This window comes from Hemitrygon akajei, chromosome 2 (assembly GCF_048418815.1).
Source record: "Hemitrygon akajei chromosome 2, sHemAka1.3, whole genome shotgun sequence".
Taxonomy (NCBI): Eukaryota; Metazoa; Chordata; class Chondrichthyes; order Myliobatiformes; family Dasyatidae; genus Hemitrygon; species Hemitrygon akajei.
Window position 1 is genome coordinate 72,647,581 of NC_133125.1, and position 10,895 is coordinate 72,658,475.

Here is a 10,895-nt window from a genome sequence, read left to right on the forward strand (position 1 = left end):
CCTAGGAATATTGGCTTTGATCAGAGTTTTTGCTGTGTCAGTGGCAGTTTCTTTGCTGGAAGAACGTGTCCACTCTTACCAATATATCCGAGTAGCTTTGGTCCTTTGGTAAAGTTATGTGGTCCATTTGTAAATGTAAAAATGGACCTGGTGGGGCAGGAGCACTTAATTGTGGTAACTTTTCTGCTGCTGCCTCATCTGTGGACTCCACCACCATTGGGAGAATCTATCAATCATCTTTCCTACTCTAATGTGTCCTGGGGAGTGTATCTGCTCTGCCAGATAAGGAAGCAACTTAGTTAGAGCTACCAGTCTATAACTAGAGCCATATCTCCGTACTCCATCACTATTTAACTTCCCACTATTCTTCATCCAGAACCACTTTTCTTGGTTAAAGCATTGAGCCTGCATCTTTCAAATATCATATCTTCACCTGTGATATGAAGTTCAATTTTGCTTCCATAATTCCAGTTGTCGGGTCCATTGCAGATGTTCTCAAATTTCCTTTGTTTCTTTTACCTCTTCCCATTCTGCCTGCCGTGAATTCATCTGTGAATGCATTTCCACTGCTTTCTATTGTAGTCACTTTGGAGTGGCTATTTACAGCAACTTCTGACAGCAGTTGTATGACATCCTTAAGTTCTTGTACAAGTTGGCCATCCTTGATTGGGGTTCCTGCCACTGTAAGACATTCTCTTTGCCTCCATAAGTTTCCAAAATCATGACCAACTTCAAAAGCATATTGAGAATCAGTGTAGATGTTAGCTGATCTGCCTTCTGCCAACTTAAAGACTTCAGTCAAAGCTTTCATTTCTGCCTGTTGTACCAAGGTACAAGGAGCCTTGCTTCCTGCTGCCAGCACTTCAGTTCCAGAGACCATGGCTCATCCAAATTCCTCTTTCAATCATTGAGGAGCCATCCATGTACAGAATCAGATCTGGGTTCGATAGAGGCATTTCTTTGTAATAATTTGCATCTTCTTGACATGTTACTGTTCTTGACAGTCATGGCTATCACAGACTTCCATGTCCAATGATACATGTGTAGCTGGATTCAACGGGCATGTTGCTGCCTTTAAATTTGAAATGCTTCCAGTTGTTCTTCATTAAGAGTCAGAGGGTCCTCCAAGCACTCATGAGATTGTTGAGGGATTGAGCAATAGTTGATGGATCTGCCTCGAGCTTGTCAATACATTGATTAACAATGGTTTTATCTTCAGTCTTGCATGTCTTTATTCCCTTGGTCTTTATAGGAGCAAACTGTGACATAGCTGCCAGTCTTATAGTTTCACCACTGACGTCCTCACTTAAGTCACTAATGGCCTCTCTAGAGTCCACATAATGTCCATGAAGTAATTCCTTGGAATCGCTATCCTCAGAGGACTGTCCAATACCAGCTGTAATTCTTCAAAGTATGGATGGTGCCACTGTCTCTGGGGATTGTTCGACATGTCACTGTCTCTGCGGATGGTGTCACTCTCTCTGGGAATTGTTTGACGTGTCACTGTCCCTGGGGATGGTTCGACATGGGGGAGAGGTGGGGTTTCCCAGTGCAGAGCTTTAGAAGTAGCGTCACTGACAGCAAAACTGGAAACACTGCTGGAGGCGTCACCAGCAGGACTGCCCTCTTGATGTCCCTGATAATACATCGCAAGTTTTGCATGCCTTTCCCAAACCATCCTGAAAAGTCTTTACTCACCCTTAACTCTTTCCGTCACTCACACACTTGATCGAATCAACTATCAATCTTATCCCTAAACCACTAGTAGTCATTCCAGATTTTTCCTTTTTCCTCAGGCATTCACGTGTTATTATTCTTAATAAACTTGGTACATTTCATCTGGACTTTTTCATTAATTTCAGTGTTTGGGAAGATGTTGGAGTCCATTGTTAAGGATGTGGTTTTGGAGTACTTAGAGGAACATGATAAAATAGGCTGTAGTCAGCACAGTTTCCTCTGACAAATCAGTTGGAATTCTTTGAAGAAATAATAAGCAGGATAGACCAAGGAGAATTAGTTGATGTTGTGTACTTGGATTTTCAGAGGGCTTTTGACAAGGTGCCACAAATGAAGTTGTTTAATAAGCTACGAGCCCAGTGTATAACAGGAAAGATTGTAGCCTGTATAAAGCAGTTGCTGATGGCTAGAGGCAGTGAGTGGGAATAAAGGGAGCCTTTTCTGGTTGGCTGCTATTGACTAGTGGTTTTCCACAGGGGTTGATGTTGGGACTGCTTCTTTTTATGCTGTATATTGATAATTTGAATGAGGGTATAGATGACTTTGTTGCCAAGTTTGCAGATGATATGAAGATAGATGGAGGGGCAGGTAGTGTTGAGGAAACAGCTAGGCTGCAGAAGGACTTAGACATATTAGGAGAATGGGCAAGAAAGTGGCAAATGAAATACAATGTTGGAAAATGCACAGTCATGCACTTTGGTAGTAGAAATAAATGTGCAGACTATTTTCTAAACGGGGAGAAAATCCAAAAATCTGAGATGCAAAGGGACTTGGGAGTCCTTGTGCAGAACACCCTGAAGGTTAACTTGCAGGTTGAGTCTGTGGTGAAGAAGGCAAATGCGATGATAGCATTCATTTCGAGAGGATGAGAATATAAATGCAAGGACGTAATGTTGAGACGTTATAAAGCAGTGGTGAGGCCTCACTTGAGTATTGTGAGCAACACACACACACACACTCACTCACTCACTCTCTCTCTTCTGGAGGAACTCAGCAAGCCAAGCAGCATCTATGGAAAAGAATACAATCGGTGTGTTGGGACAAGGCCCTTCATCAGGACTGGAAAAAAAGATGAGGAGTCAGAGTGAGAAAGTGGGGGGATGGGAGGAAGAACCACAAAGATCTGCAGATTTTCTCTTGTTTGTGATTGGAGTATTGTGAGCTGCTTTGGGCCCATTTTAGAAAGGATGTGCTCAATCTGGAGAGGGTTTAAAGAAAGTTTATGAAAATGATTCCAAGATTGAACAGCTTGTCATAGAAAGAATGTTTGATGGCTCTGAGCCTGTATTCACAGGAATTCAGAAGAATAAGGGGTGACTTAATTGAAACTTATTTAATGGTGAAAGGCCTGGATAGAGCGGATGTAAAGAAGATGTTTCCTGTGGTGGGTGTGTCTTAAGACTACAGGACACAGCCTCAGAAGAGAGGGGCATCCTTTTAGAATGGAGTTGAGGAGGAATTTCAATAGGTCTCACCAATGTAGAGGAGGCCGCACCAGCAGCAGCGGACAGAATAGACTAATGCAGCCTAGTGTCTTATAAAGCCTCAGCATTATCTCCTTGCTTTTATATTCAATTTCCCTTGAAATAAATGCCAACTTTGCATTTGCCTTCTTTACCACAGGCTCAACCTGTAAATTAACTTTCTGGGAGTCTTGCATGAGGACTCCCAAGTCCCTCTGCACCTCTGATGTTTGAACCTTCTCTCCATTTCCCAACATGTCCCAACGCTGTATTCCATCTTTTGGCCATTCTTCCAACATCTTTTATTAACCTACTGATTCCCATTATCTCGATTATACTCCTTCCCATTCTATCTCCTGTAAAAATGCTATTCCCCATTCTTGGTTTCTTCGCCTCTGCTTCATCTGTTCCCAGGTCACAGCTTTCCATTGCAGGACATCAGAGATGGCTAATTTCTTTAAAGAATGGGGTTTTCCTCCCTCCACTATTGATGCTGCCCTCACTTGCATCTCCTCCATTTCCCGTACGTCTATGCTCACCCCATCCTTCCACTGCCAGAACAGTGATAGGGTTCCCACCACCCCATGAACTGCCACATCCAACACATTATTCTCCACAACTTCCGCCCGCCATCTCCAAAGGAATCCTACCACCAAACATATCTTTACCTCACCCCCTCCCCTTTCCACAAGGATCACTCCCTTTGTGATTCCCTCATTGATTCATTCCTCCCCACTAATCTCCCTCCCAGCTCTTATCCCTGCAAGCAGCCCAAGTGCGACACCTGCCCATTCACCTCCTCCCTCACCTCTATTCAGAGCCCCAAACAGTCCCTCCAGGTGAGGCAACACTTCACCTGCAAATCTGCTGGGCTCGTCAATTGTGTCTGCTGCTCCTGATGCGGCCTCCTCTACATTGGTGAAACCCAATGTAAATTGGCGGACTGCTTTGTTGAGCATCTCCACATGATCTGTCACAAGCAGGACTTCCTGGTGGTCAAACATTTTAATTCACATTCCCATTCCAACACGTTGGTCCATGCCACCTCTTGTGCCAAGATGAGGTCACCCTCAGAGCAGGGCAGCATCACCTTATATTCTGTCTGGGTAGTCTCCAACCTGATGGCATGAATTTTGATTTCGCCTTCAGGTAAACAAATTCCACCCCCCACCTCTTTCTCTATTCCCCACTCCGACCTTTTCTTTTTCTCACCCGTCTATTACTTCTCCCAGGTCCCCTCCTCATTCTCTTTCTTCTAAGGTCCACTCTCCTCTCCTATCAGATTCCTTCCTTTCAGCCCTTGATCTTTCCCACCCACCTGACTTCACCTATCACCTTCCAGTTAGCCTCCTTCCCCCGCTTTTTTTATTCTAGCTTCTTCCCCCTTTCTTCTTAGTCCTGACAAAGGGTCTTGGCCCAAAACATTAACTATCTATTCATTTCCATAGATGCTACCTGACTTGCTGAGTTCCTCCAGCATTTTGTGTGTGTTGCTTCAGAAGGTACAGGAACCTCAGGACTCAAACCACCAGGTTCAGGAACAACCATCAGGTTCTTAAACTAGAGGCAATAACTTCACTTGCCCCATCATTGAAATGTTCCCACAACCTATGGACTCACTTTCAAGGTTACTCTTCATTTCATGTTCTTGATATTTATTGATTATTTATGTATTATTATTATTATTATTATTTTTACGAAAGTGCTTCTATCACCTCAGACAGTTGAGTAAGTTTGGTAGGGGCCCTCAAATCCTAAGAATTTTCTACAGGGGCACAATTGAGAGCATTCTGACTGGCTGCATCATTGCCTGGTATGGGAATTGTACCTCCCTTAATCACAGGACTTTGCAAAGTGGTGCAGTCAGCCCAGCGCACCTGTAGTTGTAGAAAGTGGCCAGTGAGTGAGTGGGCCAGTGAAGGAGTGGAGATTTGAGGCTTTGACTCGAGAGATTCTGGCAGTTTTGGCAGCTGGACTGTGCAATCAAGATTTGAATTGCTCAGCAGAAAGCCGTTGATTAGACAATCAAGATTTGAATAGCTCAGACTCAGCAGAAAGCAGCTGATTGGGCAATCAAGGTCAGGTGACCAAACAGTTTGGAAAAGCTCAAACAAATAAACAGAGGGTTACCTCAAGCGGAGCGGCCTGTGGAAAGTGGCCAGAGAGTGAGTGGGCCAGTGAAGAAGTGGAGATTTGAAGCTTTGACGAGAAGAGGCGGAGGACAAGCATGTTCCCAGTTAGTCTTTACAATGCCTCCTGAGATGGTGATGTGCCTCTCCTGTGAGATGTGGCAGTCTTGGGGGAACTCCCCTCTCCCGCAGAGTCACATCTGCCATAAGTGCTTGCGGCTGGGCAATCTGGAAGACTGTGTGAGGAATCTGGAGCAGCAGCTGGATGACCTTCGACTCACAAGGGAGAATGAGGCGGTCATAGATGAGAGCTACAGGGAGGTAGTCACACCTAGGTTGCTGGAAGCAGATCGTTGGGTGACAGTCCGAGGGGGGAAAGCGAAGGAGAGTAGACAGGTAGTGCAGAGCACCCCTGTAGCCATTCCCCTGAATAATAAGTTAATCGTCCTGGTTGCTGTTGGCGAGGACAACCGACCAGATGTGAGCCATGGTGGCAGAGCCTCTGGCACTGAGTCTGACCCTGTGGTGCAGAAGGATGGGATGGAGAAGAGGAGAGCTGTCGTCATTGGGGACTCTATAGTCAGGGGAGCAGACAGAAGATTTTGTGGACGTGAGAAGGAAACCCGCATGGTTTGTTGCCTCCCGGGTGCCAGGGTCCGGGATGTCTCTGACCGGGTGCATGACATCCTGGTACGAGAGGGAAAGCAACCAGAAGTCGTGATACATGTTGGGACCAACAACATCAGCAGGAAGAGGGATGAGGTCCTGAAGTGTGAGTTTCGGGAACTAGGCAGAAGGCTGAAGAACAGGACCTCAAGGGTGGCATTCTCAGGATTGCTGCCAGTACTACGTGATAGTGATGGTAAGAATTGGAGGAGATGGCAGTTAAATGCGTGGCTGAGGAGTTGGTGCAGGGGACAGGGTTTTAGATTTTTGGACCATTGGGATCTCTTCTGGCGAAGGTGGGACCTGTACAGATTGGATGGGTTGCACCTGAACTCGAGGGGGAGCAATATCCTTGCAGGTAGGTTTGCTAGCATGGTTCAGGAGGGTTTAAACTAATTTGCAAGGGGGATGGGATCTGGAGCGATAGAGCAGTGAAAGAAGTGCATGGAGTAAAGCCAGATCTAACATATAGAGAGGCTTTGAGGAAAGAGAAGCAGAATAAATGGTGTAAAGGTAGTAAGGTAGAAGGGCTAAAGTGTGTGTACTTCAATGCAAGAAGCATCAGGAACAAAGGTGATGAACTGAGAGCTTGGATACATACATGGAATTATGATGTAGTGGCCATTACGGAGACTTGGCTGGCACCAGGGCAGGAATGAATTCTCAATATTCCTGGATTTCAGTGCTTTAAAAGGGATAGAGAGGGGTGGGGGGAAAGGGGAGGAGGAGTGGCATTACTGGTCAGGGATACTATTACAGCTGCAGAAAGGGTGGGTAATGTAGCAGGATCCTCTTTTGAGTCAGTATGGGTGGAAGTCAGGAACAGGAAGGGAGCAGTTACTCTACTGGGGGTATTCTATAGGCCCCCTGGTAGCAGCAGAGATACCAAGGAGCAGATTGGGAGGCAGATTTTTGAAAGGTGCAAAAATAACAGGGTTGTTATCATCGGTGACTTTAACTTCCCTAATATTGATTGGCACTTGATTAGTTCCAAGGGTTTAGATGGGACAGAATTTGTTAAGTGTGTCAAGGATGGATTCCTGTCACAGTATGTTGACAAGCCGACTAGGGGGAATACCATACTAAATCTAGTATTAGGTAATGAACCAGATCAGGTCACAGATCTGTCAGTGGGTGAGCATCTGGGGGACAGTGATCACCGCTCCCTGACCTTTAGCATTATCATGGAAAAAGATAGAATCAGAGAGGACAGGAAAATTTTTAATTGGGGAAGGGCAAATTATGAGGCTATAAAGCTAGAACTTGCGGGTGTGAATTGGGATGATGTTTTTGCAGGGAAATGTACTATGGACATGTGGTCAATGTTTAGGGATATCTTGCAGGATTTTAGGGATAAATTTGTCCCGGTGAGGAAGATAAAGAATGGTAGGGTGAAGGAACCATGGGTGACAAGTGAAGTGGAAAATCTAGTCAGGTGGAAGAAGGCAGCATACATGAGGTTTAGGAAGCAAGGATCAGATCATTAATCATTAATGATTATTAATGGATCATTAATGGAGAATGTGTGGAGCAGGTTAAGACCTACAAGTATCTGGGAGTACAGTTAGACGAGAAGCTAGACTGGACTGCCAACACAGATGCCTTGTGCAGGAAGGCACAGAGTCGACTGTACTTCCTAAGAAGGTTGGCGTCATTCAATGTCTGTAGTGAGATGCTGAAGATGTTCTATAGGTCAGTTGTGGAGAGCGCCCTCTTCTTTGTGGTGGCGTGTTGGGGAGGAAGCATTAAGAAGAGGGACGCCTCACGTCTTAATAAGCTGGTAAGGAAGGCGGGCTCTGTCGTGGGCAAAGTACTGGAGAGTTTAACATCGGTAGCTGAGCGAAGGGCGCTGAGTAGGCTACAGTCAATTATGGAAAACTCTGAACATCCTCTACATAGCACCATCCAGAGACAGAGAAGCAGTTTCAGCGACAGGTTACTATCGATGCAATGCTCCTCAGACAGGATGAAGAGGTCAATACTCCCCAATGCCATTAGGCTTTACAATTCTACCGCCAGGACTTAAGAACTTTTTAAAAGCTATTATTAATGCTTTTTGAGATAGTGATTTAGATGCATATCATATTTTTTTTACTGAGTTAAGTATTGTATGTAATTAGTTTTGCTACAACAAGTGTATGGGACATTGGAAAAAAGTTGAATTTCCCCATGGGGATGAATAAAGTATCTATCTATCTATCTATCTAGATGGGTCTATTGAGGAATATAGGGTAGCAAGAAAGGAGCTTAAGGGGCTGAGAAGAGCAAGAAGGGGGCATGAGAAGGCCTTGGCGAGTAGGGTAAAGGAAAATCCCAAGGCATTCTTCAATTATGTGAAGAACAAAAGGATGACAGGAATGAAGGTAGGACCGATTAGAGATGAAAGTGGGAAGATGTGCCTAGAGGCTGTGGAAGTGAGCGAGGTCCTCAATGAATACTTCTCTTCGGTATTCACCACTGAGAGGGAACTTGATGACGGTGAGGACAATGTGAGTGAAGTTGATGTTCTGGAGCATGTTGATATTAAGAGAGAGGAGGTGTTGGAGTTGTTAAAATACATTAAGACGGATAAGTCCCCGGGGCCTGATGGAATATTCCCCAGACTGCTCCACAAGGCAAGGGAAGAGATTGCTGAGCCTCTGGCTAGGATCTTTATGTCCTCATTGTCCACGGGAATGGTACCAGAGGATTGGAGGGAGGCAAATGTTGTCCCCTTGTTCAAAAAAGGTAGTAGGGATAGTCCAGGTAATTATAGACCAGTGAGCCTTATGTCTGTGGTGGGAAAGCTGTTGGAAAAGATTCTTAGAGATAGGATCTATGGGCATTTAGAGAATCATGGTCTGATCAGGGACAGTCAGCATGGCTTTGTGAAGGGCAGATCATGCCTAACAAGCCTGATAGAGTTCTTTTGAGGAGGTAACCAGGCATATAGATGAGGGTATTGCAGTGGATGTGATCTACATGGATTTTAGTAAGGCATTTGAAAAGGTTCCACACAGTCGGCTTATTCAGAAAGTCAGAAGGCATGAGATCCAGGGAAGTCTGGCAAGGTGGATTCAGAATTGGCTTGCCTGCAGAAGGCAGAGGGGCATGGTGGAGGGAGTACTTTCAGATTGGAGGGTTGTGACTAGTGGTGTCCCACAAGGATCTGTTCTGGGACCTCTACTTTTTGTGATTTTTATTAACGACCTGGATGTGGGGGTAGAAGGGTGGGTTGGCAAGTTTGCATACGACACAAAGGTTGGTGGTGTTGTAGGTAGTGTAGAGGATTGTCGAAGATTGCAGAGAGACATTGATAGGATGCAGAAATGGGCTGAGAAGTGGCAGATGGAGTTCAACCCAGAGAAGTGTGAGGTGATACACTTTGGAAGGACAAACTCCAAGGCAGAGTACAAAGTAAATGGCAGGATACTTGGTAGTGTGGAGGAGCAGAGGGATCTGGGGGTACATGTCCACAGATCCCTGAAAGTTGCCTCACAGGTAGATAGGGTAGTTAAGAAAGCTTATGGGGTGTTAGCTTTCATAAGTCGAGGGATAGGGTTTAAGAGTCACGATGTAATGATGCAGCTCTATAAAACTCTAGTTAGGCCATACTTGGAGTACTGTGTCCAGTTCTGGTCGCCTCACTATAGGAAGGATGTGGAAGCATTGGAAAGGGTACAGAGGAGATTTACCAGGATGCTGCCTGGTTTAGAGAGTATGGATTATGATCAGATTAAGGGAGCTAGGGCTTTACTCTTTGGAGAGAAGGAGGATGAGAGGAGACATGATAGAGGTGTACAAGATATTAAGAGGAATAGACAGAGTGGACAGCCAGCGCCTCTTCCCCAGGGCACCACTGCTCAGTACAAGAGGACATGGCGTTAAGGTAAGGGGAGGGAAGTTCAAGGGGGGTATTGGAGGAAGGTTTTTCACTCAGAGAGTGGTTGGTGCGTGGAATGCACTGCCTGAGTCAGTGGTGGAGGCAGATACACTAGTGAAGTTTAAGAGACTACTAGACAGGTATATGGAGGAATTTAAGGTGGGGGGTTATATGGGAGGCAGGGATTGAGGGTCGGCACAACATTGTGGGCCGAAGGGCCTGCAATGTGCTGTACTGTTCTATTCAGGACATTTACAAGGACAGGTATGTCAAAAGGGCCTGAAGGATCATTGAGGACCCGGGTCACCCCAGCCACAAACTGTTCCAGCTGCTACCATCCGGGAAACGGTACCACAGCTTAAAAGCTAGGACCAACAGGCTTCAGGACAGCTTCCTCCACCAGGGCATCAGACTGATTAACTGATGTTGATTTGAGGGTATTTCTATTGACTGTTCTATATATTTATAAACTACTATGATTGCACACTGCACATTTAGACAGAGACATAATGTAAATATTTTTTAAAACACAAAATGCTGGCAGAACTCAGCAGGCCAGACAGCATCTATGGGAGGAGGTTGTGATGACGTTTCGGGCCGAAACCCTTCATCAGGAGCCCTCATCATCGGTCCGAAACGTCGTCACTACCTCCTCCCATAGATGCTGTCTGGCCTGCTGAGTTCTGCCAGCATTTTGTGTTTTTATTTATTTCCAGCATCTGCAGATTCACTCATGTTACACATAAATATTTTTACTCATGTATGTGAAGGATTTAAGAAATAAAGTTAATTAAAGTCAATTCAATTTCCTTCTTTATGTGTTTGAACAATATTAACTTTTGCTAACTGGTTGAAACCCCATGTTGGTGCGGTCTTTCATGGTTATTATTCTATTATGGATTTATTGAGTATGCCCGCAGGAAAATGAATCTCAGGATTGTATATAGTGACACATGTACTTTGAGGGAATTTACTAGGATGTTATCTGGGAAGGAACTAAGAGGTACTGAACAGATGGGGTTTGTTATCTTTGGAACA

At 45.0% G+C, this 10,895-nt stretch overlaps 1 protein-coding gene across 2 annotated transcripts in view; it reads right to left on the bottom strand.

Annotated features, from left to right (window-relative positions):
- Positions 1-10,895, bottom strand: part of ttc39b (tetratricopeptide repeat domain 39B) — a 288,093-nt gene that overhangs the window by 272,779 nt on the left and 4,419 nt on the right. The window lies entirely within an intron of this gene.